This window comes from Bactrocera dorsalis, chromosome 1, assembly GCF_023373825.1.
Source record: "Bactrocera dorsalis isolate Fly_Bdor chromosome 1, ASM2337382v1, whole genome shotgun sequence".
In the NCBI taxonomy this organism is placed as follows: domain Eukaryota; kingdom Metazoa; phylum Arthropoda; class Insecta; order Diptera; family Tephritidae; genus Bactrocera; species Bactrocera dorsalis.
Genome location: NC_064303.1, coordinates 57,294,166 through 57,318,702, shown reverse-complemented (window position 1 = coordinate 57,318,702; position 24,537 = coordinate 57,294,166). Strand labels below are relative to the sequence as shown.

At 36.5% G+C, this 24,537-nt stretch overlaps 2 pseudogenes; one reads left to right on the top strand and one right to left on the bottom strand.

Annotated features, from left to right (window-relative positions):
* Positions 1-6,470: 6,470 nt before the first annotated feature.
* Positions 6,471-6,600, bottom strand: LOC125775914 (small nucleolar RNA U3; annotated as a pseudogene).
* Positions 6,601-12,160: 5,560 nt separating this feature from the next.
* On the top strand, positions 12,161-13,347 carry LOC125777785 (uncharacterized; annotated as a pseudogene).
* Positions 13,348-24,537: the final 11,190 nt, after the last annotated feature.

Below are 24,537 nucleotides of genomic sequence, written 5' to 3'. Positions count from 1 at the left end.
GAGTTAGCATAGGTCGTCGGGTTATGCTATTTATTAGACCACCACGAGCAGTGTGATGCCGGGCGAGCTATTGCAGGTGCCCAGAATTCTGGTGGGTGCTTCGTAAACCAGACCCTGACCCCTTAAGCAATATTGTTGGAGTCATATGATTTATCTGGCGCTCAGCGCATCCAAATCACGAGACAGTTTAGGGAAACGCCGAAATCAAAAAGACCGATGGTGAATACATTCAAGTGGTGGAACGAGGGCTGGAGACCCTCAAATCAGCTGCGAAGAGTGACGCTTGGGACGATTTTAGAAATTTTTTGATATTTAATGGCCGAGAATGAGCCCAAGAATTTCCACAACTGGTCAATGATTTTGAGCGGGATGTACATATATATATTCAAGTATCAACAGAAAATAGCAAGACAAGATAAGTTAAACAATATGTTTTAATAAAACCTAATTTTGCTGTTTTATGGTTTATAGCTCACCATACTGGCTTCCGCAATCATATGAATATGTAAATATCATGTATCATTGCTAGCCTTTTGTATCTTCTTATTTTCTTTTTAATATTTTTTCAACTAAGAAAGCAATTTTAAGAAATCTGACCGATTATGTATGTGCGTGTTTTTAAAACGCTTTTATTAGCTTCACTTGTATGTATGTATGTTTGTAACTTTTTTAAGTGGTACTGAAACCTAGAATATTTGAGCGACACTGTAGGAAGGCGATAGTAAGTTTAAGCAGCTCACCAAAAAGATGCGCTTAAAAGTATTCAACATCTATATAAAACTAGTTTTGGTGACATTTAAATAGCGTACTGAGTTGGGCGTCGACCGTTCATAAGATGCAAGGTTGTACAGTAGAACATGCAGTAATTTATCTGGGCTCTCGACTGTTTGCTGCTGGGCAAGCTTATGTAGCACTTAGTCGTTGTAGATCTTTGGACGGTATTCGAATTGAAGAACTAGACTGTTCAAAGTTGACAGGTAAAACCCCATGTAACATTGAAGCTATAGAAGAAATGATTCGATTAAGAAGTAATAATTCGTAAAGTTGTCAATAGAACTTGGTCGCAAATAATGTTACAATTAGTCAATGAAAGGTTACGAGTAGATATTAAATGCTGCCTAATTATCGATTTACTTAACCAGTACTACATGTCATAGTTCATATTTTAACAAATTTGGGGTTTCTCACATCAAACTAAAAAATTAAAAATAAATGTAGTTTAAAAAAACTAAAAAAACACGCTTTTAAAACATATCAAACTAAAAAGTGAAAAATGATTCTTTGTATAAACTAAAAATATTAATGAAGGGAAAATTCCTGCATTATTGTGAGAAAAGCGTGGGGTGCTTTGTGACATATTTGTCATATATCGAGCTTGCCACGCTTTTCTCACAGTAATGCAGGAATTTTCCCTTCATTATTATTGTTAGTTTATACAAAGAATTATTTTTCACTTTTTAATTTGATATGCTTTAAAAGCGTGTGTTTTAGTTTTTTTTTTAACTATATTTATTTTATATATGCGAATTTTATAATGATTATATTTACTACCATTGTAAATGTTGAATTAAAATATAATAATAATTATAATTAATAAAATATATGTTATATATGATTTAATGATATGATTTAATTTTATTTAGGGTTTTCACAAGTCTTTTAAAGTTATAAGTTATAACGATTCGAAAACATAGCATTGAGAATTGTAAATGTGTAAACTCGTTTTTGTATGAAATCCAACAACAATTTTTTTAAACAAGTGTAAAATTTTATAATTTTACGATTTTACGATGCTTACGACGGGTTGTGAATACCCCAATTATTTTGTAATAGTTTTAACTTTCGAAAACTCCCCCATCATTTTCACGACCATAAGCTCCAACTTCTGCAAACAAAAATTTATAATCGGCATCAACTATAGACATCAGAACAGTGCTTTTGTATTTCTTGTAGTTGAAATACTTTGAACCGCAGGCGCCTGAATCGCTATGTGTTTTCCATCCAATGCTCCAAAGCAATTAGAAAAATGCCATCGCTGGTAAAAACGCTCCGATACATTTATGCATTCCTCACGAGTGCTGAGAACCTTATTAAAATTCAATTTATATTTTTTCACCGAACGGAAATAAAACTCACTTTTAAAAACTCGTCCTTTAAAGCTTGAAAAAATGCATCTTAATAGAAAATCACTCATCAAGTTCGAGAAGTAGTCGCCTGTGGCTAGTATCGTAGTGTTACCGCCAGTCCTTCACCGACCGAGATCGCTTTACGGAATGTGGTATTCCTTTTGTAAGCATAAGGTGACCTAATCCGCTATTGCTTTGGTTTTCTTTGCCGTGTCCTCTTATTCCACGCTTATTGGACACATCCCCGTAACTATTGCGCTTTTTCTTTTTTTCATTCACTACTACGCACTTTTTTAGCGAATTATATTCTAAATTTAACAGCTGCCAAAATTGCCACAATTGACATCTATAGTAAAAAACGGGTGGTCAATGACATGACTCCAAAAACTGACGACAGTTTTTTAAATGCACTGCTATATCGACATTTGGTCAGTTTCAATGTTGTAATGGAAACGCATTTGACACCAAATGCACTGCTGCCCGTTAAGGCAGTTTTTTATGTCAATTATTTTGCCCTATTGAAAACCAGGCATTAGTACGAACTAATCTTTAATTTGCCTTACACTTAAGTAATATAAGTGTATCAATTGACTCCTCTTCTAAAGGAGTAAATAAATAAAAAAAAAATAATAATTGTACTTTTTTTTAGGAAGAGTATTTTAAGTTAATGTAAACAAATAGCGCTCGCATATCAAAACTTTGTGAGTATGCAGTATACCATCAAAAGTGCCAAATTTTGCGATGAATTTGTAAGACACTAGTGTTACCAAATTCCGACGAATAACCTACGTATTACAATATTGGATATTTGTGTTATTATCTAAACTTTTAATCGTTTTTGATGTTATTGCAGATTCTGAGCTTAACAGTGAAAAAAACTAGGGAATCATTCTATTGTCCAGGGGCCCTATTCTGTAACTCGATTCAAAAATGTATTCTATTCGAAATTCGGATCTAACTTATAATTATGCGAAAGTTGTACCACCCTGTGTCAGAATAAATCAAGAATGATAGAATACAAGATTACGACAACCGCCATTATGAAACGTCGTAGTTGCGTGTTGAGAAGAACAATAGTGAAAAACTGTCAAATGGCTAGCAAATTGTAAACAGAAAAGTGAACACTTTTCTAAATTCGCAAAATATTATTAATTCTTTCGATTTTAATGAAAAGTTTTAGTGAAGCGATTGAATATTGTTGAGTGAAAAGATTTGAATCATTTCTAAAGAAATATATCGGCCTATTGATAATAAAATTGTCTATTAAGTTGTGATTCAAATGGAGAAGACGTTTCTTGTGTTGTATATAAATATATACATATATTATAAATTCAGAAAAAAATCGTTTTCGATCCTTTAATTGCATAATAATTATTACAACAAGCCACTGCACATTTCATTTTAAAAAATTAATATATTTATGCTTAGAAATTTAAATAAATACAACAGTACACTTTCACTGGTTTTCTTCATTTGAACAATTTCCACACATGCTACTCTATTTATTGTGGATGTGCCTAAAACTACTTACATATATCTTTTCTCGCAACAATATTCTAAACATTCCACTGAAATTTTTCCTGCAAAGACGAATGAATTAATATTATTTTGGGAATTTCCAAAAGTGTTTACTTTTCTGTTTACAATTTGTATGCATTTCTATACTTGTTCTTCTCAACGCAAAAGTGTGACGTCACGAAATTGTTGCACAATGTATTTGTTTTTGTAAGAATTGTCAAGAGCTAAACCGAAAAAAACTAACGGTAAACTAGTGTCGTAATCTTGTATTCTATCATTCTTGGAATAAATACTTACAATTTTCGTTTTTGCTTTCTACAACTCAAAAGGTATCGAATATTTTATCCGAAAATTGGCTTGCTTCGAGTTACAGAATATATAAAATTCGAATTCGAGTAAATTTTTTTTCGAATCGAATTACAGAATAGACCCCCAGCCTTGTAAAGATTTTGGTCGGTTACTACCATTAACTATTCGTGTGGGGTTTTGCTAATGACATATTAAATTTTTTTTGTTTAAGTCTTAATTGTGCGCTTTAAAAAACACTTATTTAAATTTGGAGTGAGCAATAACTTTGAAAATACGTGATTTTCAATCACCAAAAATTTGTTTCCTGGTACTGATTCGCTGTACCAAATTAAAAAAGAGTACATTTTGAGACTGACATTGTATCTAAAAACTGCTAAAAAACAAAAAGGTGAAAAAGCCTGAAGCTAATTTTTCAACTTGACATACATACATAATAACGGGTGATTTTTTTGAGGTTAGGATTTTCATGCATTAGTATTTGACAGATAACGTGGGATTTCAGACATGGTGTCAAAGAGAAAGATGCTCAGTATGCTTTGACATTTCATCATGAATAGACTTTCTAACGAGCAACGCTTGCAAATCATTGAATTTTATTACCAAAATCAGTGTTCGGTTTTTTTTTTTTTTCGGACAAATTTTGTTCAGCGATGAGGCTCATTTCTGGTTGAATGGCTACGTAAATAAGCAAAATTGCCGCATTTGGGGTGAAGAGCAACCAGAAGCCGTTCAAGAACTGCCCATGCATCCCGAAAAATGCACTGTTTGGTGTGGTTTGTACGCTGGTGGAATCATTGGACCGTATTTTTTCAAAGATGCTGTTGGACGCAACGTTACGGTGAATGGCGATCGCTATCGTTCGATGCTAACAAACTTTTTGTTGCCAAAAATGGAAGAACTGAACTTGGTTGACATGTGGTTTCAACAAGATGGCGCTACATGCCATACAGCTCGCGATTCTATGGCCATTTTGAGAGAAAACTTCGGACAACAATTCATCTCAAGAAATGGACCCGTAAGTTGGCCACCAAGATCATGCGATTTAACGCCTTTAGACTATTTTTTGTGGGGCTACGTCAAGTCTAAAGTCTACAGAAATAAGCCAGCAACTATTCCAGCTTTGGAAGACAACATTTCCGAAGAAATTCGGGCTATTCCGGCCGAAATGCTCGAAAAAGTTGCCCAAAATTGGACTTTCCGAATGGACCACCTAAGACGCAGCCGCGGTCAACATTTAAATGAAATTATCTTCAAAAAGTAAATGTCATGAACCAATCTAACGTTTCAAATAAAGAACCGATGAGATTTTGCAAATTTTATGCGTTTTTTTTTAAAAAAAAGTTATCAAGCTCTTAAAAAATCACCCTTTACATCGTATTAAAAAAACAATCCAAACAGGTCGAATCATGTGCTTTATTAGAAAGGGGTGCAAAAAACCGCGATTGAGTATGAAAACATATAAATATGGATCACAAACCCATTTTTTAAATTTAATACAACCTAATAATTTCAAACAAATAAATCACACGAAAAGAAGATGTACTTAAATAAAATATTTTTTTTTTGTGAATAAACTTTGTAATGTACAAGAGTAGGAAAAGAATTACTTGAGAAGAAAATCAAAAAAGGTGCGTGGAGTCCCTACGCGCGGATGAAGTTATACTTCTAAGTGATATTCAGAAATGCATATCATTTTGTATGAAAGAAAACTTAAATTCACATTTTATAAATTTATTATGCACATAAAATGAAGAATAAAGCAAAGTCTAAATGAATGAATTTTGACTCAGAAAGTAGTTCCGTCTCTTCGTTGCGGAAGAGAATATGCAGCGTAATCATCTCTCTTTTGTTCTTCGCCAATTTGGCTGCCGGATTGACTTGTGAAGATCAATTTTTTGTTGGTGACATATTCATATGTGTACGCATATGTATGTTTGTATGCTTGTGATTTATTTGTTCGGCAATGTATGCAAATATATGTACATATAAGTATATATGAATGTATGAACATGCAAGTCAATGCGCGCACATGCGTATACTCGAAGAAACATTTCTAATATGCCAAAAGACAAAATTAGAAATATACATATATATAATGTTGCTGTGATAAATTTAATTTCTATTAGTAAGAAAAATATTTATTAGTATAGTATACGATGTTAAAAGCAAAAAATTTATTCTGTCCAGATTCGAACCTGGGACCTGTGTTAGCCTCTTGACCTTCCAAGCGCTTACCACCAACACCACCATTGACAATTAGGTTGCGCTGACTTAAGTATGATTGGTTATGCATGCAAGAAACATACGGTGGTTCTAATAATTTTGTTTAAGTATAGAAATATACATACTTTGTAGAACATTTGCTTTCGCAATAAATTTATCACAGCAATATACATATACATAATATGTATAAACATACATGTACATAATATTGCTGTGATCCCTTAGAAGTATAGTCTTAACTTCTTAACGGCCAACCCAGAGTATTCAACTAAAAGAAATTTATTCATTAAAATCACCACTCAGAAGTCGTTTTATCCCTTGTAAGCGAGCGATTTTCCTAAATCTCACGCTCTCAGATAAAACGATATACCTCGTCCTCGTGGGTCAATTTCAAAAACCACAGAAATGATTCTGTGTGATTCTGAAAGGCCAACGCAGAGTATTTCAATTAAAAGTCACACAAAATAGTTGAGAATTCGCAGAAATGAAAGACAAACGAAAGAATAAAAAGAATAACTTCAAAAAGAAGTATAACTTCAATAATGCACAAGCATACAATCATATTTATGCGCACACATGTGAATATGTCACCAACCAAAAATTGAAACATTGTTCTACGAAAACAAAAACAACAACAGCAGAAGCATGGCAACTTTGTGTTGTTGTGTCGGCCGAGCTGTGCCGAAAGAAACGAACAAACGATCGCCGATTGTCACCGCTTCGCTTGCTGCTCGCACATCTTCCCAGACAAGGTTGCTTTACATTCATATGGATGGAGCGAGGTTGCGCAACCTTGCGTTACTTTTATATGGAAAGTTGCGCAACCAGAATCTATCGCAACCTTTTCCGGCGTCGTATAAGAAGTATAACTTCAATAATCAATCGATTTGTTAATTGTCAAAACAACAAGGAAATTTAGCGGAACTCGCAAATTTATGATTTCCTCAAAACTCCGCCAAATTGGTCATTTCTCTCACTGTTCGTTGTACTGTATTTTCTGCTTACCAAAGTAGCACTATGATGCTAATTTCAATCTTTAGAAATGTACGCGTATATATTCGTATATTTACAAACCCGCAAACTACTACGGATATCATTTAATGATATTCTCTATATATTTGATATTAAGGCAGATAAGTACATATGTGCAAATTGACCTATTCTTTTGTTGAATTCCATAAAATCTGTTAAAATGTATACTAAAGTAAGGTTTATAATATTACCTAAATATAAAATTAATATAGGTTATATACATATATATTTATTTGCTTTGCGCATCAAAAGTTTTGATAATACCTTAAAAGACCAAGTGTCTACGGACATTTTATCATACATATATGCATATGTATGTATTAATACCTGTGTATGAATAAATTTCAAAAAAAACTTTCGTGCAATGCTTGTAAATTTGTCTAGACACAACTTTGTAGGTAAATATTACCATTAACAAAAATCTATGTTGCCCCCCTCAGAGCAATTCCTCTTGGCCCTAATACACTTGTGCCAAGGTTTTTCGGAATAGCCTTCAAGTTTTCTGAATAGCCAGGAGTCACACGGAACTCAATCCGGCGAGTACAGTTGATGTGGCACGGTATTGGTTGAAAATTTGGCGGAAAGCTCACAAAGTATCAATGAAGTATGCGAGGGTGCATTATAGGGGTTCAAAAAACAAGAGTTGTCGGCATATAACCCCGACATCTTTTTACGAATAGGCACGCACAAATGACGATAATCGAAGAAAACTATCAACATTATCTTGTTTTTTCGGCCTATTGATCGTCTTTTTCCGGGTCAAAAGCATAGATCCAAGACTCGTTGTCACTGATAATTCATTTAATAACATCCTGGTAGTCGAAAAACATTGTTTCATAGACGTTAACGCGACGATGTTTCCCGAAAGAATTGAGTGGCTTTGGAACCAATCGTGCACTCTTCTTAGGCCCAAATTATCTCTCAAAATGATTATCACTGGTCGTCGATCCTCTATCACCAATTCCTTTATATTATTGACGTGTTGATCAACAGTTGATGTTGATGGCCGTCCTGGATATAGTTCGTTGGGTCAATGAAATATAAAAAATATATTTTTAGTTCCACAAGAGCGAAACGTTCTTTATTCATACACGTTTACGATTTAAATAATCTAATACTATGTTCAGGCCGACATTGAAAACAAATTTGTGGGTTGTGGAATCTAAGTCGTTCAGACAGACAATGTGCGTTGTCGATGAGTTTTTACTGACAACTATCAATAGGGGGATTCGCCTGCTCTTGCAGGATTGCACGATGACACAAAATGCAAAATCCTATATCCTCCTATCCTATATCTATTAATATATATGACGGCACGAAAATAAACATGGGTTTTGGTCTGACATATTTTACAGCCATTGCAAATAATTTTCTGCGTGTGTTTGTTGTGCCGTTGCACCTAGAGGAAAATTCTGCAATTCGTGCACCGTGCAAGGGTTTTGCAAGAGCAAGAGAATTCCCCAAAATATGACAATGTCAAGTGACAGCTGTATTTGTATATGGAATGTAAATATGTCTTCCAATAAAATCGGTTAAACTAGAGCAGGCACCGATTATAATGAGTGGAATGTAAGTTTTCAAGTAGTTTTCAGTGAAAACTGGCATGTGTGCTGCCTCCATTTATACATATGTAATGCTAAAGTAAAATAAGAGTGTTGGCTGTAGTTTAGTATTTACGCCAATGGAAAATTACCAAAGTGGCATGGTAAGCATGGTGTTATCGCTTGTTATATACGGTGCTGCTTCATATGCAGAGTTCATAATGCAGGCGTTAACTCTCGCGACAAGCAATTATATCCGAAGACATTTTACAACTTTCTGATAATTTGTTTGATGAATAATTTCACTCATTGTCAAAATTGACGAATACTCTTTATGTAGTTCAGAAAGACAACCGTATACTAAACACTAATGATTATTTTAATGTGACATTTGACCAATATTCACAACATTGTGTTGGTAAAAAATCCGAAAAACACAAACGTCCAATTGTCACCGCTTCCATTGCCGTTGTAACAGCTTCACCTACAATCCAGCGTAAATATGCATGTTTATGTATGAGCTTGCATTCATATTGACGCAGATTTTTGCCAAGTACGGAAAAGTATTTTAAAATTGTAAAATATTTGAAATCGACAAGACCTATGTTACCACTTTTTTCTGTGCTCTACGGGTTTAGGAGTTGACACTTGAACAACAGAAATTGTTCAATTAATAGGGCAATTCAGAATCTTGTGCATCTGAGTTTGCAAACTTATGCAATTCCAAATATTTACCATCAACAATGAACGTTTTTTTGTGGTATCTGTGCAACCCTTGCAAAGACCATTAATTCACAGCTGATCGATGACATAAAGCTGTAATTTGGTACAGAGGATCGCTGTGGCAAGGGACAACTGTGGGAATTTTTTTTTTGTAAAAGTGGGCGTGGCCCGCCCTCCTATAAGTTTGATGTATATATCTCATAAACCAACAAAGATGCAACAACCAAATTCGTCCAACACCTATTGTGAAAATTGAAGAAAGCGGATTAAAACCCAGTTCACTCCCATACAACGGTACTTTTCAAAACTACTAAACGCGCAATTAATATATAACTAAGTGCGTTAGAAACGTAAAAATTTCGGAATAATATGACAAGGCTTTACAGGGTCCAGGGTAAAAATTGGACGATGAGCGTCCTATATCCCGACTGACCGATTTCGACAAAATTTGGTACGTGGCATTTTCTTCACATTCTTATGTCACGTTGTGAAAATGAGTCAAATCGGACAATAACCACGCCTACTTCTCATACAGCACAATTTTAAATCTTGATTCGTTCAGTTTCCAGTATACAAATCATGAATCATGACCCCGGTACCTATACCTGACTTTTATTAGAAAATAACGGTGATTGTCTGAGATATATAATTCAAATTCAGGGAAGAACTTCTCTCACTATGGTATGCCAAAAATTGGTGGAATCGGACCAATACTTCCCTTAGTCCCCATATACGGCAGAACAACAAACACAAGCAGAAAATTATTTGAAATGGCTGAAAAATATGTCAGACCAAAACCCATGTTTGATTTCGTGCAATGACAAGTAAAAATATATTTGCTACTCTGTTTTAGCTGTCATTTTACATAAAGACCCTGCAAGACGGAGGTAACAAATTGCACAAACTTGGAAACATTTTCAGCTGTTCACTAACACTGTTACATTTTCTGGAATTTTCAATTGAATGGGAGATTACATAAACTTGCTAGAATAGGAGTTAAATAGTGCATCTTTAATTCAAATAGTTGTCATAGATAGTGAATTTTTGTGAAATATGTAATTTTCTTATTATACCTACATATAATGTATGTAAATGTAAAAAAGTTAAAATCTAAATTGAAACGAATTGTGCGGTTACAATTATAATTGTGTAGAATTTAGAATTCCCAAGATTTCGGGAATAAAATAGGTATGGTCGGATAGAGGAGGTTCTTCAGATCAATAATGTAATCCTTTAGTTAATGTTAAATAAATATAATTGAACAATAAGTTAATATTAATAAAAAAAATTCACACGAATTAGTGAAGTGTAAGTGGACATAAAAGTGCAAAATATAAGTGTAAAATTAATTTTAAATTGAAAAATACGTTCTTCAGATAGTGGTAATTTTCAGCTTAAAATCTCGAATATTCCCGCGAGTATAATTATATATATTCCTGAACTGGAGAACCTCCTCTATAACTAAAAATGTTCATTTGTTCGCCCAAGATATTTGTTCGTATGCAGAATATCTAATATTTTTTAAAATACAAAAAACATTAGTGATTCATAATGAATAAAAGTGAACATAGTTTGAATATATACAAATACGCATTTCTGCTCCGAAGAAAGATTTTAAAAATTAAATTTAAATAATAGTGGTCTCGTACGTTCTACTTTTTCAAGCTTGCTTCAAGCTAATGAGGAGTGTCTTTTCAAAAGAGGATATTTACATTTAAATTTTTTTTAAACTACTTATGCAGTCTTGTCCTTAGTACTGAAATACACAACTTCTTTACTTGGATATTGATCTCAAGAAGATATTTCACATGTAAAAAACCGCTAAATTGTGAGTCTTAAACAGAAATATTATTATTCGGTAAATCAGTAAATGTTTTCCATATAATGTTTTCTCATTATAGAAAAATTAATTAAGAAGTAGATATTCTCTTTTAAACAGACACTTCTGAAATATATTTTTCTCCTGTCATATATTATTTGTAAGTATTTACAAATCAAAAATCTTTTTCAAATTAATATTTGTTGCTATAAACTACTTAACTTTAAAATATTATTAACATAAAGTACTAACATTTCATTTCATAAATTAGTTCACATTTTTAATCGGTATTTTTTAATTAAATGAATACTTAATATTTTTTTTGTTTCAGTTTGCGGCGTGGATACTTGATTCCTATCCGTTGAGCCCCCATAGAGGTTGTATTGAACATAAATATTTTTCATTTTTTAATAATATTTTTTTTACAGATAAAATGTTTAAATAAATATTTTCCAACCTCGTTTGCGCTCGTCGAGTAGAACCATCACAAATTGTGGTACCGTCACCATTTTCTGGCGGCCATGCAGGTCTAATGTATTATTATATACGAGGTGTGTTCAAAAAGTATCGCGAGTTTTGTGTTTTTTCAAAAATTATTTATTATTAGATATTATACACTTGTGTCAACGGTTTTTCCAATCTTCGACGCACTTCAAAAAATCATTTTTTTTTATCTTCTTCAGCTCCTCCTTCGATGCCGTCTTTATCTCGTCAAGAGAAGCTTAACGTCATCCTTTCATGGGCCTCTTCAGTTTAGGGAAGAAGAAAAAGTCAAAGGGGGCCAGATCTGGGGAATACGGTGACTGCGGCATCATTAGTGTGTTGTTTTTGGCCAAAAAGTCGCGCACAATCAACGTTGTGTGTGAGCAATGGCGTTATCGTAGTGCAAAAGCCAATTTTTGTTCTTCCACACGTCCGGGCGTTTCTGGCGGATTGCATCGCGCAAATTGCGCATAACTTGCAGGTAATATTCCTTATTGACCGTTCTTCCCTGTGGCAAGAACTCATGATGCACCACGCCCCTGCAATCGAAGTAAACTGTCAGTTACGATTCGCGATACTTTTTGAACACACCTCGTAAATCTATTAGTATTTGCTTTATAAAAATACATTTATGTTTTTCAGATATAATCAACAAGCTGGATGCCATTGAGACCCGACCCACTGCCATTGAAAAGTCCCTAACAGACAAAGTAAGTAACGCAGTATTACATTACCAAATTAAAACAGAAGTTAATTTTTATATTTTAATTTTCTAGATGCCAGAAAAGGCCGAGGTGCAGGCACAAAGTAAATTATTGCGCGAATACGGAGTCATAGTGGCAAAGATGCTCATTCAATTAGCCGCATCACCGGTGACTTGGAGGACGAGTATTACGTGGAGCTCGCTTCGTAACTGTCTATGTCATCGGAAGAGCACGTGCGCTTCGTGGAAGACAAACTTGCACAAAAGGAAAGCACGGATGCTATGGTAAATATTTCGTTTTTAAATATTATGCGATTATAATATAATTTACTGTATTTTTTTTACAGATGCGGCTAATATTGAAGTAAAAGGGCGCAAAAGGCAGTGTGGACGGCGTACTGCGTGGTATGTTTTCTGACGATCTAATGTACCACTACATTTTACATGGGCGGAAGGAAAAGGGATCCCTAATGAAGCTAAAAGTCGTATGGTTATTTTTTGGTAGGTTTTTTTACTGATATATATTTGAATGCCTTAACTTATACCGTTATATTTTAGATATATTTCCTGACAAGGATAAAAACATTATCTGTGGGGAGCTCCGGAGATTTGTGGCCTTAAGTCACAATCGTTTTAAGCAAAAAAAGGATAAAGTTAAGGCAAAATTAATATAAGTTTTCTTATTATTACTTACATATATTAGTTTTAAGTTTTAAATATTAGTTTTAAGTTGTACATATTAGTTTTAAGTTGTAAATATTAGTTTTAAGTTGTACATACTAGTTTTAAGTTGAAATTACTAATTTTACTTTTATAAGTATGAATTTTTGAATTATAATTTTTATACTGAAATAAACTTAATTTGTATTATTTTTCTGCCGAATTTAATAATAGTAGGCAAATTATTAGTTTATGTAAATATTTGATTATTTTGATTTTATTAATAAATAAAGGAAATAATAAGAAAAAAACTGAGTTTTATTTAAAAGAATTGAATTTGCTAGAAGTAACAAATGGGTAACAGATAATCTTGTTACTGCTTGTTCTTGCTAACATGTTTATATGTTGTAGATAATAAACTGATAACGAAAATAATAACACTAACAGATATTCGGGTAACAAATACTTTTTGTTATCCATAACACATAGGTAAGCTATGCGCTAACAAAAGAATTTTTCGGGTAGTAACATACTGTGAAGAGTTTTGCTAACAAATAGCTATGTGCTATTTTTTCCCCACTCTCTGAACAAAAGTAACAAATATTTTAATGCAAGGCATACACGCACCAATTAGTTGGTTGGTTGAGTTGGGCTAGAAAGTGCCCTTGTTGCTACACACGATACAACTTTTAATACAATTTTGAGGTCAACTTCATTTTGAATATTCACTTCGTTGCTTAAACATCAGTTCGGAAGTTGTTGTTTTACTTATTGTTACAAAAGTAGTATTAAGTTGTGTTACAAAAGTAGTATTAAGTTGTATTTGTATTACTATATGCATCCCTGATTATGAACAATAGCTGTAGGTATATGGAATAGCATTTGTCTTGTTGTAGACATCTGGCGCCACGGCTGTCTGCTTGAGAAACAATAGACATCTGGCACCGCACTGTCCGCTTGTCGAAACAATAGACATCTGGCGCCACAGCCGTCTGCTTGAACAATTGCAGAGTCTGGCGCCGCGACTGTCTGCTTGCGTCTGGCGCCGTATAGCCGTATGTTCTGGTAATTTCCAGACGCGATATTCTAGAAGGACACGTCGGCATCAGCGAGAAGTGCGTGGCTATATAAGCCGTGGCAGCGCCAACGTAATCAATCAGTGCTAAGAGTAAACTGCTATAGTGTAGACGAGTTGTGAAATAAAGAGTTGTTGAATTAAATTAAACAGTGTTGATTTTATTTGTCAATCCAGAGATACGAACCTAACAAAGTAAACTAGCAAGAGTAAATTCGTAACAATTGGTGTCAGAAGTGGGATTGTCAAATAATCCAAATTCAAGATGGTTAAATTCGGAGAATTGAGAATTCAGCAATTAAAAAAGGAACTGGAGGAGCGTAATTTGCCGATAAGCGGGCAAAAGGCGGATCTGCAGGCACGATTACGTGAAGCAATGGAAGCGGATGGAATTAATGTGGACGAGTTCGAATTTGTTGGGCCAGAAACTTCTACAAAGGTAGAAGAGAAAGTAGAAGAACAACGAACATCATCAAGTGTAGACATGAACACGTTGTTAGTGGCTATTAAGCAAATGGCAGAAAATGCAGTGCAAACAGAAAATCGTCTGGCACAGCAAATGGCAGAAAATGCAGTGCAAACAGAAAATCGTCTGGCACAGCAAATAGCTGAAAATACATCGCAGTTAAAGTCTTGCCTTACACAACAAATGACTGAAAATAATACGCAGTTAGAAAAGCGTTTGGTACAACAGATTACAGAAAATAATACACAAGTGCAAGAGAAATTTTCAAAATTTGAAGACGAATTAAGCACAATAAAAAATGACGAAGAAAATTTAAGATCAGAATTTCTTCAACTGAGTAATCGTATGCGAGAACTGCAACTGCATGGCCCTGCACCATCAACAAATAATCCAAGATTGAAGGCACCCACATTCGATGGAAGTATTCCATTTCAAATTTTCAAACTTCAGTTTGAAAAGACAGCATTGGCCAATAACTGGAATGCAGCGGACAAAGTGGCGTCCTTGTTTGTATCATTGAAAGGACCTGCGGCAGCAGAAATCCTTCAGACTATTCCAGACTGTGAACGGGACAACTATGAGGCATTGATGAGTGCGATAGAAAGACGTTATGGTAGTGAGCACCGGAAACAAATATACCAGATCGAACTGCAAAATAGGGGTCAGAAGATGAACGAGTCATTGCAAGAGTTCGCAACTGAAATAGAACGACTGGCTCATTTGGCAAATGCAGATGCACCTGTGGATTACATTGAGAGGGTAAAAATTCAATGTTTCATAAATGGAATTCGTGATGTGGACACCAAACGCGCCACATATGCAATGCCAAAAAGAACGTTTGCTGAAACGGTTTCGCACGCCCTCACACAGGAAACAGCTTCCCTACTAAGTAAACCAGCACCCAAAGTACAAAGGGTTGAAATGGAACAACCGGCTCTGATGGAGGAAATATTGAAGACTCTGAAGACAATTGCTGCACAGCGAGTAAATACAACAGGAAGATGTTTCAACTGTGGAAAAGCGGGTCACTTTGCCCGAAATTGCAAGATAAAAGTAAACCCATCAAAATGGAAACAACCAACAGAACACCGAAAGGGGATTCACCACAAAAATGCGGATGTATTATCACGTCGCCCTTGTCCACTGGAATGTAAACATTGCTCCAAATCAGAAGGAAAAGAAGGTATAATCGACGTGCGATTACTGAATATAGAAACTGAAGATGATTGGACTCCTCACCGCATCAGAATCAATCAGCTGGAGGACCCTGATCTTGCAAAGCTGATAATTGCCAAAGAAAATGGGGTACGACCACCAAAGGAACAAATAAGTAGCGAGAGTCCAACTGCAAAAGCATATTGGGCCCAATGGAACAGCATAAACCTCGTTAATGGATACCTTCATCGTACCTGGGAAAGTGAAGATGGCAAACGGTCTCGTCTGCTGATCATAGTACCGAAGTCCATGATCCCGAAAGTGTTGAAAGAATATCACAATGGACCTAGTGGAGGGCACCTTGGAATTACAAAAACTATAGAGAAGATTAAACAACGGTTCTACTGGATCGGTTGTCGAGATTCCATAGCAGAATGGATAAGTAATTGCGTAGAGTGCATGGCAGCTAAAGGTCCTAAAGCCAAAAGTCGCGGTAGGCTACAACAGTACAACGTGGGATCACCATTTGAACGAGTCGCAATGGATGTCGCAGGTCCGTTCCCAACCAGTACGGCCGGTAACAAATATCTACTGGTTGTCATGGACTATTTCAGTAAATGGCCAGAAGTATATGCCTTACCAAACCAAGAAGCGAAGACAGTAGCCGAAGCGTTTGTAGAAAATTGGATAACAAGGTTCGGAGTGCCCGTCGAATTACACTCAGATCAAGGCAGGAATTTCGAATCTTCCATTTTCCAAGAAGTCTGTACATTATTGGGCATCCACAAGACACGGACAACAGCGTTACATCCACAATCAGATGGAATGGTGGAGAGATTCAACCGAACGCTCGAAGAACATCTGCGGAAAATCGTCGATAAAGATCAACGGAATTGGGACAAGTGCATCCAGATGTTCCTGCTGGCGTATCGTTCAGCGAAGCACGAGACAACTGGTTACACGCCAGCAAAGATTATTTTCGGATCTGATCTGCGACTCCCTGCTGATCTTAAGTTTGGAACGAATCCTACAGCTGTAAGAAATGATGGAGATTATTGTTCTGCCTTAAAGGAAGAAATGAATGAATTGCATCTAATGGTAAGACAGCATACGCATCTGATGAGCAATAAGATGAAGGACCGGTTCGATCAAGCGGCAAATTCAAAAGGTTTCGAAGAAGGTGATCTGGTCCTGTTGTACAATCCACTTCGAAAGAAAGGCATGTCCCCGAAACTACAGACAGCCTGGGAAGGACCCTATATGGTGATGAAACGACTTAATGACGTGGTATACCGCATACAAAGAAATGGAAAAGCACGATGTAAAATGAAAGTAGTACATTTGGAGAGGCTCGCCCCATTTGGTTCAAGAGGATTTGTGCCTAATCGGGACGATTAGGCTTTAGTGGAGGGCAGTGTTACAAAAGTAGTATTAAGTTGTGTTACAAAAGTAGTATTAAGTTGTATTTGTATTACTATATGCATCCCTGATTATGAACAATAGCTGTAGGTATATGGAATAGCATTTGTCTTGTTGTAGACATCTGGCGCCACGGCTGTCTGCTTGAGAAACAATAGACATCTGGCACCGCACTGTCCGCTTGTCGAAACAATAGACATCTGGCGCCACAGCCGTCTGCTTGAACAATTGCAGAGTCTGGCGCCGCGACTGTCTGCTTGCGTCTGGCGCCGTATAGCCGTATGTTCTGGTAATTTCCAGACGCGATATTCTAGAAGGACACGTCGGCATCAGCGAGAAGTGCGTGGCTATATAAGCCGTGGCAGCGCCAACGTAATCAATCAGTGCTAAGAGTAAACTGCTATAGTGTAGACGAGTTGTGAAATAAAGAGTTGTTGAATTAAATTAAACAGTGTTGATTTTATTTGTCAATCCAGAGATACGAACCTAACAAAGTAAACTAGCAAGAGTAAATTCGTAACATTATTATAAATTAAGTTTTAGCGGAAGAAGAAGAACAGGAGCAAAAAAGCATTCGAAAAAAAAGAAAATGGTCTAAAATGTGGTTGCAAAATAAAAATGAATTTTGAAATAACAAGCTTTTGAAGACGTTCAGAGAAACCGAGCCAAAGGACTATAAGAATTATATGAAAGTGAAAGTTTTTATTGAAAAAAAGACACAATAATGTGAGAAGCAATTAGTGCAGAGAATTGGCAATAACTTTAAGATTTTTGGCTACCGGAAACTCATTTGAAGACCTAAGATTTTCAACCGCAATATCTGCACAAGCGATTGGTAAAATTGTAATTGAGACTTGCAAGGCTATTATAAAAGTTCTAAAAGACTTAATTAAGGTAGTATTAAAAGAATATCCGAGTAATAAAATGTATATATTTAGCACAATATATATTTTTAGCTTTCTAAAACACCTGAGCAATGGGTGGCTGTAGCTGATCAATTTTATGAGAAGTCGATGTTTCCCAACTGTCTAGGCGAGCTCGATGGAAAGCACATAAATATTTCATGTCCTCCTAACTCCGGTTCATTCTATTTTAATTATAAAAAGACATTCAATATCGTCTTGTTGGCAATTGTTGACAGCAACTCCAACTTTTTAATGGTAGATGTAGGTGCAAATGGACGAATTTCCGATGGAGGCGTTTTCGGAAATTCGAAATTTTTTAAAAAGTTGGAAAGTGGAAGTTTAAATTTACCGGAACCACAAGCAGTGCTTGCAGACGAAGATTCACTCCCTTTTGTGTTTGTGTCGGATGCGGTTTTCGCTTTGAGGAAAAATGTTTTAAAGCCATTTGGTCTCAACAATTTGACAGAGAATGAAATGCTGTTTAACAAAACTCTGAGCTCAGCACGGGTTAAAGTTAAAAACGCTTTTGGTATTTTCGACTTCTTCAAACGACAATAAATTTATGTCCTGAAAAAGTTACTACAGTTGTTCTTGCCTCTTGCAACTTACACAACTACTTACGGTGCCAGTCAAACTCAAATCGATTTGAATGTGAAAATATTCAGCTATCAGACATGGAACCAAAGCTGACTAGAAATGCATCTAATGAGGCCAAAACAATAAGGTTGAAATATTGTGAAATTATCAAAAAACTGAAATCTCTTTAATTCCTTTTATTTACATATAAAATAGTTAAATTAGTTGTGTTCTTTAAATAAAACTTATATTCATTTTCTTATAACTAATACATAAAAAATGAAGTAAAAAAAATAATTTAAACAAAAAATGAGAAAAATAAAATAAAATATATGTACTCTATCTTAATATGTTTTAATTCATTGATATTGCGAGTCATTAAACAAATCAAGAACACTTGTGTATTGATTTTCGTTTTCATCTGAAAAGTGTAACTCTGGAGTTATTTCAATTGTTTTAGGCTAGTTAGTGAACAACGCAGAATCGTGGGTCGTGTCAGCTGGCACGACCTATCTTATGGGCGCGCAATGTAACTGAACAGTGAAAAACGCTACTCCCTTCTCTACTCCCTTCTCTCTGACGTGACGATGACGTGAGAATCTGCCACATTTGGATTTTTGCCGTCGCAAACGTCTCAGCTGATTGCTCTCTCACAACGCAGGGTTGCCAATATCGATATACTGCAGTAATTATCAACTTTTATAATTCAATCTGTTCAATATGTTTGAAATTTTCTTAAAATAACTCAAAATCAGAGTCGAATGCTATTATTTATAAATATATAAACTATTTTTAATAGTTTGTTTTCAGTTTTGATATTTTATATTGTAAAAAATTGTAATTGAAAACAAAGATGTGCTCAAAACTATATATGCGTATTGGGCAATGGCAACATTGTTCAAATGAAAACAAAGCAAAGATGGCTGATTTCTGCGTTTTTACCACGTTTTTGACTGTGCACACATTTTGCCGATAAGGAAGGAAAAGGAAGGAAGGGAGTAGCGTTTTTGACTGACTAGCCTTTTTGTGATGTTGATTCTATAGGACTTCTAGTTGGCACAGAAATAAAACGTGGATTTTGCTTGTATGGGGCTTCCAGTGGGCACAGAAATAAAACGTGGCGAATGTGGTTTTGCTTGTATGGGCACAGAAGTAAAACGTTGCGAATGTGATGTTGCTTGCATGGGGCTTCCAGTTGGCAAAGAAGTAAAATGTGCCGAGCGTGATGTTGATTCAGTTGGACTTACAGAAGATGCCGAAATATAAAGTGGCGAGTCATTACTTAAATAAATGTACTTTAAAAAAACTAAAAAAACACGCTTTTAAAGCATATCAAACTAAAAAGTGAAAAATGATTCTTTGTATAAACTAACAATAATAATGAAGGGAAAATTCCTGCATTACTGTGAGAAAAGCGTGGCAATCTCGATATATGACAAATATGTCACAAAGCACCCCACGCTTTTCTCACAATAATGCAGGAATTTTCCCTTCATTAATATTTTTAGTTTATACAAAGAATCATTTTTCACTTTTTAGTTTGATATGTTTTAAAAGCGTGTTTTTTTAGTTTTTTTAAACTACATTTATTTTTAATTTTTTAGTTTGATGTGAGAAACCCCAAATTTGTTAAAATATGAACTATGACATGTAGTACTGGTTAAGTAAATCGATAATTAGGCAGCATTTAATATCTACTCGTAACCTTTCATTGACTAATTGTAACATTATTTGCGACCAAGTTCTATTGACAACTTTACGAATTATTACTTCTTAATCGAATCATTTCTTCTATAGCTTCAATGTTACATGGGGTTTTACCTGTCAACTTTGAACAGTCTAGTTCTTCAATTCGAATACCGTCCAAAGATCTACAACGACTAAGTGCTACATAAGCTTGCCCAGCAGCAAACAGTCGAGAGCCCAGATAAATTACTGCATGTTCTACTGTACAACCTTGCATCTTATGAACGGTCGACGCCCAACTCAGTACGCTATTTAAATGTCACCAAAACTAGTTTTATATAGATGTTGAATACAGTGTCGCTCAAATAGTCTAGGTTTCAGTACCACTTAAAAAAGTTACAAACATACATACATACATACATACATACAAGTGAAGCTAATAAAAGCGTTTTAAAAAGGGGAGCTGGTTCGTGATACATGCGGACTACTTAAATTTGGTGAGCTTGAAGAACTGTGCAGATAATTGAAACTTAATTTTCCAAATCGGCCCAACGGCATCACTTCGTCTACTGCTTGCTTTGCAAAAAGTTGCTGCTCTGGTTTCATTTGCCTGTACATGCAAGCCCATGCATTTGCATAAATTACCCACTTTTTTAAATTTCTTCGACGATTGCCGTGTAAAAAAACATATCAGAAATAAAAACAATAAAACTTTTAAATGTTTTTTCAATATACCACGCGAACGGACGCTTCTTCCTCTTTATCCGAACTGATGGATGTTACACCAGGAACAGGTGTTTCCAGGTCTCGCAAAAAGTCGAGCTCCTTGAAATACCATAGAGGTGAAATGTATAAATCATCAGCTCCTGCACCAGATGTTTCACTTTGCAAAGTTTTTTTCTGCTCCCGGCGATAGCAAATACGCATATTTGTCAGTTTTTTTTTCATATAATAAACGAAAAAGCCGCATCGTTTTTTTATTTTTTTAAGATCTAATAAAAGTTTCTGATAGCTTCTACGGCGTACATTTTTGTTTTTGTAACAGTCCAGTTTGCTGTTCCACAACTCCGGCATGGTTTTATACACTTCGATATTTTTTTTATTTTTTCTTTGCTCCATAGACGCGCTCTCTTTGACAGCCGAAATAAAATGGCGAAATCGTTTGAAATCGCACGACCAACCCAACACTATCCAACTGACACAACCAACTTCACAAAATATCAAAAAAATTTGATTTTCATCCAACCAGTTGATACAACTCATACAACTGCCCCATATACGTAGCAATCAGTTGTTCAATTCGTTGAAGTTGACACAATAATTGGTGCGTGTATGCCTTGCATAACGAATGCAAAAGTGAACAATAACAAGTCGCTTACACGTTTGCTAACAGCAACCCGTCTTGCAGGGGGGTTTTCTTGACGTATCACAGGCGTTCGATAGAGTATGTCGCAATGGCTTACTTCATAAATTAAGACTTCTTATTTAACTGAACTACTTGCCTCTTGCATGAGCAACAGCTACTTCAGAATCATGCAGGGACAATTGTATACTACGCTACAGCAAATAAGGAAGAATCCTGGGATCTCTCTTATGCATATTGTTTACTGTAATCGAACTGCAGTCCTCAATGAACCAAATTGTAAAATGGACACAAAATTGGTACATTTCTCTAAACGTGTTGAAGCCTATACATATAACCTCCACTAATAAAACTATCACCTATACCCCTTCATATATTGGAAATGAAGTAATCCCACACTCCACCTCGGTGAAATATATTGGTATGTCGCTGAATGCAAAGTAACAACTTAACCTTAACAACTTTAAATAAAATTCTAGTCTATAATCAAACGTTAAAGCCCATTTAGACATACGGAATTCAACTATGGGGATGCGTTGCACCGTCATACATACACCATATAAATGCTGGAGGATGGAGTCATGTGTAGAAGTTCACGCAAGTGAGGAAAGTTCTCTGATCGCCATTCACCTGGGAGTGGCCAGAAACGATTCTTTTACATATGACTCAAGCAGCTCACGACTTCCAGTCTTTGACCAAGTATCCTCTGGGTAGCCTAAGAACATCCGCTTGAAGGTGAGCTAAAGTGAGAAGGCGAAACATCCCTTACATAGGGTTGTGCGCTGGGTTTGGCACCCGTCACGTAAAAAAACACCGCCAATGAAAACTAGCAACCAGCCTCAGAAGAGAGACCCCCCTTTTGATGACGACCATGGCAAACGAAATAAAGACTACGAATTGAGGGCATGCACCTGGAATGTCCGGTCCCTTAATTGGGAAAGTGCCGCTGCCCAGCTGGTTGATGTCCTCGTGAAAATAAAGGCTGACATCACCGCCGTCCAAGAAATGCAATGGACGGGACAAGGACAGAGACGAGTAGGTCCTTGTGACACAGTGGCCATATAAAGGAACGCAAGTTTGGTGTTGGATTCGTGGTAGGAGAGAGACTCCGTCGCCGAGTACTATCATTCACACCGGAGAATGAACGTCTAGCCACAATCCGCATCAAAGTGAGGTTCTTCAACATATTGACTGGCTGTCTCCGGATCGAAAAACCACCAACCAGATCGATCATGTTGTGATAGACGGAAGACACGTCTCCAGTGTTTTAGATGTGCGTGCGCTCCGAGGTCCTAACATCGACTCGGACCACTATATTCTTGCTGCCAAAATTTCGCACCCGCCTCTGTGCAGCAAAAAACGCGCGCCAACAAACACAAGGAAGGTTCGACGTCGAGAAGCTGCAATCACAACAGGTGCGAGATGGGATAGATACCGAGAGTTGAAGAGGGAACCGAGACGCATTTGTAGACAGAAAAAGAAAGAGGCCGAAATGCTTGAGTACGAAGAGCTTGATAAGCTGGCCGGTGATCTAGCCACTGATGCCCAGAGCATATTTAAATTATGGAGGGAACACTTCTCCAGCCTGCTGAATGGCAGTGAACGCACAACACCAGGAGAAGGCGAACCCGATACCCCAATCGATGGCGATGGAGCAGACGTTCCATTGCCCGACTATGAAGAAGTTCGAATAGCAATTGCCCGCCTGAAAAACAACAAAGCGGCAGGGGCCGATGGATTGCCGGCCGAGCTATTCAAACACGGCGGCGAAGAGCTGATAAGGTGCATGCATCATCTTCTTTGTAAAATATGGTCGGACGAAAGTATGCCCAACGATTGGAATTTAAGTGTGCTCTGCCCAATCCATAAAAAAGGAGACCCCACAATCTGCGTCAGCTACCGTGGGATTAGCCTTCTCAACATCGCATATAAGGTTCTGTCGAGCGTATTGTGTGAAAGATTAAAGCCTACCATCAACAAGCTGATTGGACCTTATCAGTGTGGCTTCAGACCTGGTAAATCAACAACCGACCAGATATTCATTATGCGCCAAATCTTGGAAAAGACCCGTGAAAGGGGAATCGACACACACCACCTATTCGTCGATTTCAAAGCTGCTTTCGACAGCACGAAAAGGAGCTGCCTTTATGCCGCGATGTCTGAATTTGGTATCCCCGCAAAACTAATACGGCTGTGTAAACTGACGTTGAGCAACACGAAAAGCTCCGTCAGGATCGGGAAGGACCTCTCCGAGCCGTTCGATACCAAACGAGGTTTCAGACAAGGCGACTCCCTATCGTGCGAAGGTACCATCTTCTATAAGAGTGTACAACTGCTGGCGTATGTCGATGATATTGATATCATCGGTCTCAACACCCGCGCCGTTAGTTCTGCTTTCTCCAGACTGAACAAGGAAGCAACGCAAATGGAGGGCAAGACGAAATATCTCCTGTCATCAAACAAACAGTCGTCGCACTCGCGACTTGGCTCCCACGTCACTGTTGACAGTCATAACTTTGAAGTTGTAGATAATTTCGTCTATTTAGGAACCAGCGTTAACACCACCAACAATGTCAGCCTGGAAATCCAACGCAGGATTACTCTTGCCAACAGGTGCTACTTCGGACTAAGTAGGCAATTGAAAAGTAAAGTCCTCTCTCGACGAATAAAAGCCAAACTCTATAAGTCGCTCATAATTCTCGTCCTGCTATATGGTGCAGAGGCTTGGACGATGACAACAACCGATGAGTCGACG